Source organism: Gadus macrocephalus, chromosome 23, assembly GCF_031168955.1.
Source record: "Gadus macrocephalus chromosome 23, ASM3116895v1".
NCBI lineage: Eukaryota > Metazoa > Chordata > Actinopteri > Gadiformes > Gadidae > Gadus > Gadus macrocephalus.
The window spans coordinates 19,486,231-19,493,851 of NC_082404.1; the positions used below are offsets into that span (position 1 = coordinate 19,486,231).

The 7,621-nt window shown below is 47.8% G+C and overlaps 1 protein-coding gene across 1 annotated transcript in view; it reads left to right on the forward strand.

The window, feature by feature from the left end:
* The first annotated feature begins 1,215 nt into the window (after window positions 1-1,215).
* LOC132452592 (eyes absent homolog 1-like) overlaps window positions 1,216-7,621 on the forward strand; it is an 18,231-nt gene continuing 11,825 nt past the window's right edge. The window contains 1 exon segment of the mRNA XM_060045275.1: window positions 1,216-1,635. The gene's annotated coding sequence lies outside the window, so the exon portion shown is untranslated.

Here is a 7,621-nt window from a genome sequence, read left to right on the forward strand (position 1 = left end):
AGGCCCTCATTACCCCACAGACAGACACGGGGTGTGTGTGTGTGTGTGTGTGTGTGTGTGTGTGTGTGTGTGTGTGTGTGTGTGTGTGTGTGTGTGTGTGTGTGTGTGTGTGTGTGTGTGTGTGTGTGTGTGTGTGTGTGTGTGTGTGTGTGTGTGTGTGTGCGCGCATGTGTGTGTGTGTGTGTGTGTGTGTGTGAATGTTTGTGCGCTTGCGTGTGTGTCTGTGTATGTCTGTGTGTGTGTGTGTGTGTGCGTGCGCATGTGTGTGTGTGTGTGTGTGGACAAAGGAGTCCAACTATCCATCGTGGGACAGACACGGCCAGGCTGCTGAGACCCCAACCCCCCCCCTCCTGGATCCACACACTAATGACCCTAACTCCTGTTTACCCCTTCTCCCCCCCCTGCTGAACACACGTATGGTCAGTAGAGGAGCCCCCCCCCCCCCCACACACACATTACAGAGGACGGAGAAGAGAGAAGGGAAGAAAAATGGTTTGGAGTGACCAAGGGGGAGAAAGGGAGAGGGGGGGAGGAGCGGTGGGGGGCTATGGGGTTCGGAGGTTAGGGGGGGTACTCTGGGTCGCCCCTGGGCTGTGTGAGCCCCGGTGATCGCCCCGACGGTGGTCCTCCGTGCCCTCATTGTCCCAAAGCCTCGCTGATACAATCTGGAGAGGGCTCTATCGCTGGAGCCAGGGGTGAGTGACATATGGACAGAGAGAGAGAGAGGGAGAGGGGAGGGGGAGGGAGAGAGGGGGGGAGAGAGAGAGGGAGGGAGAGGGAGAGAGAGGGGGAGAGAGGGAGAGAGAGAGAGAGGGGGAGAGAGAGAGGGGGAGAGAGAGAGAGGGGGAGGGAGAGAGAGAGAGAGAGAGGGAGGGAGAGAGAGAGGGAGAGAGAGAGAGAGAGAGAGGGAGAGGGAGAGAGGGAGGGAGAGGGAGAGAGAGAGAGAGAGAGAGGGGGAGAGAGAGAGAGAGAGAGGGGGAGAGGGGGAGAGAGAGAGAGAGAGGGGGGGAGAGCGAGGGAGGGAGAGAGAGAGGGAGGGAGGGAGAGAGAGAGAGAGGGAGGGAGAGAGAGAGGGAGGAGGAGAGAGAGAGAGAGGGAGGGAGAGAGAGAGAGAGGGAGGGAGAGAGAGAGAGAGAGAGGAGGAGAGAGAGAGAGAGAGAGGGAGGGAGAGAGAGAGAGAGCGCAGTGCCGAGCAACTTTCTGACTTCTCAAACAGCAGCAGCCTCCCTCCCTCCCTCCCTCCCCTAACTCCCTCCCTCTCTCTCTCTCTCGCTCTCTCTCTCCTTTTTTTTCCCTCTTCCTCAGACACTCGCTAGTCAGTGCCTGAAGCGGTAATCGGACAGCTCTGTTTCTCACCAGGACCGGGGTCTCCTGAGATACAGCGCAGGGCTCCATGGGTTCCTACACTTAAAATGAAAAAGAAAAAAGCGCTCTTGCACGGTACATTTGTTTTGCCCGCCGAGTCCACCGACACCTGAAAAGAGTTTTGCCGCAAAGTTGAAAGTTTGCCCGCTTCTATTCTTTCGCCCTGGACTGAATCTGTTTCCTCAAGAATATTTTCAGAAAAGAAAAGAGAAAGAATAACTGAAAATATTAGTAGGGATAAACGCCAACACGGGATTCCACATAACTGGAGTGAGTATGATTTGGACTTTATTTCATTTAATATTGTGTTTTTAATTGTATTCACGATATACATTTTTGCTCTGCAACATTACGTCATTCATGTATTTCTTACTTTAAATCAGAAACGGGAATCAAGGTTGGCAAAGATCCCCTTATCGTGAGGCTTGTGTTTGTATCAATCATCCTATGTTGGCATATCTTCCTATTTATTTGGCCATTTGTAATCATTCGATTTTCATTTCACCTGGACAGTAAAAACAACAAATAGCCCAGTATTAGGAAATAATTTTGTCATACTTTCTAACAATAATTTTGTGATAATTCTTAACAGTTAACTACACCATAATTTCATTCTCCTAATTATGCAGTTTGGTTCTATTAAAAAAATAGCTAAATCAGCTAAGATGTTTTAAAAAATGTACACAACTGAGGCACTTATTTTACCCATATAACTGTAATTTATATGATTTCATCACAATTTTCTGAAATAGCTAGGGCCCTCCTCAAGCCTCTACATGACGTAATCATATTGTTCAGGTTGATTATTACAAGTTAACAAGGTGAATTTTTTTTAGAGGAAATAAGTCAATTGTAAATTATAAAATACATCCGACAGAAAAGTCCGTTTTTTTTATTAAAAAGTATGGAGTAGTGTTTAATATTTTGAATCGTAACGGCAGCTCCTAAAATAATGTTATATGCTGGCTTGTCATGTCATATTTATTTAAACTATTTATATAACTATAATACATATTCAATATTACAATTTAGCGCATCACTACTTTCCTCAACAACAACATTTGCTTCTCTTGTAATCTCGTCCAAAGTCGATCACAACCTCCAGCCAAAGAGCTCCAGCGCGGTCCTTCACTCTAGACCCAACACTATTTTAACTTCCATTCTAAACCCTTCACACACCAAAAGCAGACGTTAGAGAGTGACCGTCCCCCCAGCAGCAGGGCTTGCGTGCTCAGCACCCGTTGAAAAATCACCCCGAGCCGGCAGAACCCAAACAGGCGGTCCCTGCGGGGGTCCCCCTCCGGACCGGCCAGCGGGAGGGTAAACAAACCCTCCAGTTAAAGCAGTTGACGTCCAGTGCCATCTGCCGAGCCCCGGAATGCAGCGTGTGTGGAGGCCGAGGAGCCCCCGGCCCCCCACTCCGGCCCCCCACTCCGGCCCTGACCGTCCCCTCCCTCAGACGGGCTGGGGCGGCCGGCTGGCCCTGCTGCCTCTCTCTCTCTCTCTGTCTCTGTCTCTGTCTCTCTCTCTCTCTCTCTCTCTCTCTGTCTCTGTCTCTCTCTCTGCCTCTCTCTCTCTCTGTCTCTCTCTGTCTCTCTCTGTCTCTCTCTCTGTCTCTCTCTCTCTGTCTCTCTCTCTGTCTCTCTACCTCTTTCTCTCTCTCTCTCTCTCTCTCTCTACTCTCCCTTTCCCGGCGCTTCCATAAATACATACAAGACGAGTGTAACTAGCTGTAATCACTCCTTGCTCTAAATGAAGGATTTTCTGCATTTTAATGTGTGTGTGTGTGTGTGTGTGTGTGTGTGTGTGTGTGTGTGTGTGTGTGTGTGTGTGTGTGTGTGTGTGCGCGTGATCAGAGACCTGCAGCATGGGTCTGTGTAATTATTGTGCGTTTGTGTGTATGTGTGTTTACCGTGTTTGTGTATAAGGGACCGTTGTCTCTGAACTTGTGTCTCTCTCTCTCTTTGTCATCTTTCAAAATGAACGTCATGTTTAAAATTCGAGCCCTTCTCATTCCGGGGTGGAAGATAAGGGAGTAGGAAATGGAGGCTGCAGCAACGCCATACAGAGACTGCACTCATGCAAGGCCCCATGTTTTGGTATAGACAAACATGACAGCCCATGTAAGGGCTTCCGCCGCGGTGTCTATTCAATCACACAATAACCCTTATTTATTTAATGAATGAATAATGAATAGTGATACGGGGGCTGTTTGTCTAGGGTATTAGCTATACTAATGCGTACACACGAGCAGTGATCTTGTGTGCAGGTTGCAGGGTGTGTGTGTGTGTGTGTGTGTGTGCGTAGAAGCTAGGCTGGGCCCAAACAGAGGGACCTGTCTTCTTGTTGCCGGTTGTCGGGGGATAGGTGTAGTTTTGCCCCCGGGTAGAGTCCCTTGAATCCCCCGGCCTGGCCACCGAGGGCTGAGACACACTGAGATACGCCCGGCTGCACGATGCTGCTCTGAAAGGAACAGGACCAGCGAGAGAAGAGACACGGGGGAGAGATAGGGGAGAGATAGGGGGAGACAGGGAGGAAACAGCAGGGCTGCCTCTTAAGTAGCCAATACCACGATTAGGGGCTGCGGTTGTTTACTAAATAGCGCAGGATGTTGTTTTGTTAACACACCACTGTTTGGATCAGGAATAGGTGAAAGAACAGGAAGCCAGTGTCGGGACAGAGCTGTTGACGGCCCATGCAGGACACTCGTCTCTCTAGTACCCCCCCCCCCCCCCCTCCTCGGTGGCTTTAAAGGGAGGGAATGACAATTAGGTGGTTGGGTTTGAGATGAGCATGTGAGCTTTGAGTTGAATGAAAACTTGATTTGATAGATTTGTTGTTGTGTGAACCTATTAGTTGATGCAATAGAGAAATATCCGTTTTATTTTGCTTTTTAAAAGAGACATTCCCCTTAAACTTCCAAACAAAAACATAATGCTATTTTTGGCACATTTTTCATTTTCATTTCACAAATATGTTGAAAATTCGGATCAGTTAAATTAGATATAAAAAACAAAAACAAAATCATGTCACAGTGGAAGTCATGGTCTTACCTTCTGTCCTTCGAATATTAAGCATTCTCTCTCTCTCTCTCTCTCTCTCTCTCTCTCTCTCTCTCTCTCTCTCTCTCTCTCTCTCTCTCTCCCCCCTCCCTCCTCCCTCCCTCCCTCGCTGTGTTTTGGAGCGTGTGGAGCATGGTGTGATAAAACGTCACCTCAAACCCTGTTTGATGCGCCCTCAAAGGTGAACCGTCCTTCTGGAACCCATTTGCAAGGTTGTAGAGCGCAGTATTAACAGATCTAATGTCTACTCAGTGAGTTGCTGCAGCACTGTCACATTCGACTAAAGGAGAGAGACACAACGTATGGCAGCACACATTTGGGAATAATTGCGCATTTAATTATAGATTAATGAAAAAAATATTATTATTGGTTAAGCATAGACCTACTGATTTATACCATTGTTTGTCCTCTTCATGTAATTGAACACACATATTTTATAATTAGAACAATTTGAAATTTTATAAACCAATATTATCACAATTGATAATGATATAAATTACACAATTTAGAATGTGAATTAGGAATAGTTTTCAATGTCACTGGCAAAAAAATAACAAACCAGCTAACCTTAAAAGTAAAAATAAAGGTAGAAAATACACTCAGTAGCTTCTAACAACAGAAGCTAAGGCCATGCATTAGAACCATTTTACTATGCTTGTTGTGAACTTCAACGAGAAATCGACAAATAAATAAAATGGTACACGTCCCAGAAAAAGGCTGTATTAAATGTATATATTGTATAAAATGCTGTATTAAATGTATGTATTTTCTGGCAGCTCTGCGTTCTCTGGCCTCGTATGAGACACCAGTGATGTGTAGCATTTTTTTAACTGTGCCTAATTCCAGTCACATCTGTGTCCAATCGTTGTCTGCATCTGCATTCTTTGCGAGTGGATTTATTTTTCCTGGGCCACCATGTGGCTTCAGCTGACCAGCTTAAGTGGGGATTAGTTGTTTTAAAGTTATTTTGATTAAAGCATTGTTTTTAAAAATGTGTAAGTGACAACACATGGCTCATGTCGTCAGAACAAAATGCACCTTCGGACTATATTATTATACACTATTCCCTATAAAGATAGCATCCAAAAATAGTGGCCACTGAATATATAGATTTATTTAAATTTTTTATTTGTATTTATATTTTTCTCCTATATTTCAAATAGAGAAATAATAGATAATAGACATTGGATTTCAGCACTATTAAGAGATAGGTTGAGAAATGCCAGTTTGCTTGATACAACCTATTCTAAAAAACCTACGTACGTGTGTGTGTGTGTGTGTGTGTGTGTGTGTGTGTGTGTGTGTGTGTGTGTGTGTGTGTGTGTGTGTGTGTGTGTGTGTGTGTGTGTGTGTGTGTGTGTGTGTGTGTGTGTGTGTATAAGAGTGTGTGTGTGTGTGTGTTTGCCCTTGAAAGTGGCAGGTCTTGAAATAAGCACAGCAAAAGAAAACAAGAGGGTGCGTGGGGGGTAGGTGGGTGGTGGGGGTAGGTGGTGGTGGTGGTGGGGGGGGGGGGGGGGGGGTTTGCAAACAACCGTAGGTGAAGCATGCTCACCCCAGCATCCACGGCAGACACTTCCAACGCTTCACATCGCCCGGCTTTGTTCCGCCCTCCTTCAAAGAGCTGGCGGTTCAGGTTGAGCTCCAACACTTCAAAGATGCTCAGACGCCTTTTCTCCTTCTTCTCTTTTTAACAATAAATATTTAGCGGTGCAGAAGAAGGGCTGGTTTTAGCCTCTAAAAGCCCCCTCCTTCCCAGGCACCCTGGCTCCCTCCGCACTTGCCCCCCCCCCCCCCCCCCCCCCCCCCCCCCTTTACCTGGCTTGTAATCACCTGCTGTGAGGAAGGAGGGTGAGGGGGGGGGCAGCATGGAGTAAGCCTACTATTCTGTGACTTAAAAAAACACAGTCCGCACTTCACACACACCTCCTTCTCTGTGAATAGCTCTGTTCCATCCTCTCTCTCTCTCTCTCTCTCTCTGTCTCTGTCTCTGTCTCTGTCTCTCTCTCTCTCTGTCTCTGTCTCTGTCTCTGTCTCTGTCTCTGTCTCTGTCTCTCTCTCTCTCTCTCTCTCTCTCTCTCTCTCTCTCTCTCTCTCTCTCTCTTTCCTCCCACCCTCCCTCCCTCTACCTTGACCTTTCCCAAGTGTTCTCAAAGTGCTTTTATGGCAGAATGTCCTTCTGCAAGTTTTGAAACGTTCAACCCAGTTTGATTTAGTTTTTTCCATTGACATCTTGTGTATTTTACACCCCCCCCCCCCCCCCTGCCGTTCCCCCGGTGCCGTTTTAAAGGCCCAGCCAGTGTTGCAGGAGTCACGTAGTACAGCTCTAGTCCGCCGGGCTCCTAAAGTGAGGGTGAAATATAATGGTTATTTTGGCTAAGCTGACCCCCAAATGCACGGTGGGGGGAAAGTGGGCGAACGCTAAAAGCTGGAATGGTATTCATGGAGGGGCTTTGCCTCGGTGCGAAGACAAAGGCCGGGTTACAGAAGAAAAAAGAGAAAAAGGCAAAGAAAGGAGGAGGAGAAAATGGGAAGAAAGAAAGCAGAGAGACGGTGGAGCTCAGGTTACCCCCGGCCATGTAAACACTCGCCATTAAACATTCATGCTCGCATTTTACCCCAAAAATACTTAATATTTAAAACTTCTCCCCCCTTCCCTCCTTGACCCGTGGAGTACCTTCTGACAGCGCTCTCGGCCCTCTGGCCCCCACGCTGCTGCCAGACCCCGCTTTATAGATAAATATATCGATATAAATACACAGTATGCAGTGTTGTAGGCCGGGGCTCTGGCTGGAAGTGGGCGAGAGTGGACAGCAGAGTGTAACTGTCAGCTCACAGAGTAATAGAGGCATTCACAGCGTCATAGGAAACATATGTGGCTCCATATGCTCCCTCTCCCTCTCCCCTCTCGTCCCTCTCTCCCTCTCTCCCCCCCTCTCTCCCTCCCTCCCTCTCTCCCTCCCTCTCCCTCTCCCTCTCCCCTCTCGTCCCTCTTCATTGTCTCCGACGCACCGCTGATCGGGGAGCCTCTGAAGTGCCCCCCCCCCCCCCCCCGTGTGTGTGTGTGTGTGTGGGTGTGGGTGTGTGTGTGTGTGTGCGTGTGTGTGTGTGTGGGTGTGGGTGTGTGCGTGTGTGAGGGTAGGCTAGATGGGCTCACAAGTATCAACAAGGGCAGATGTGCAATGTGTGTGAGTTAT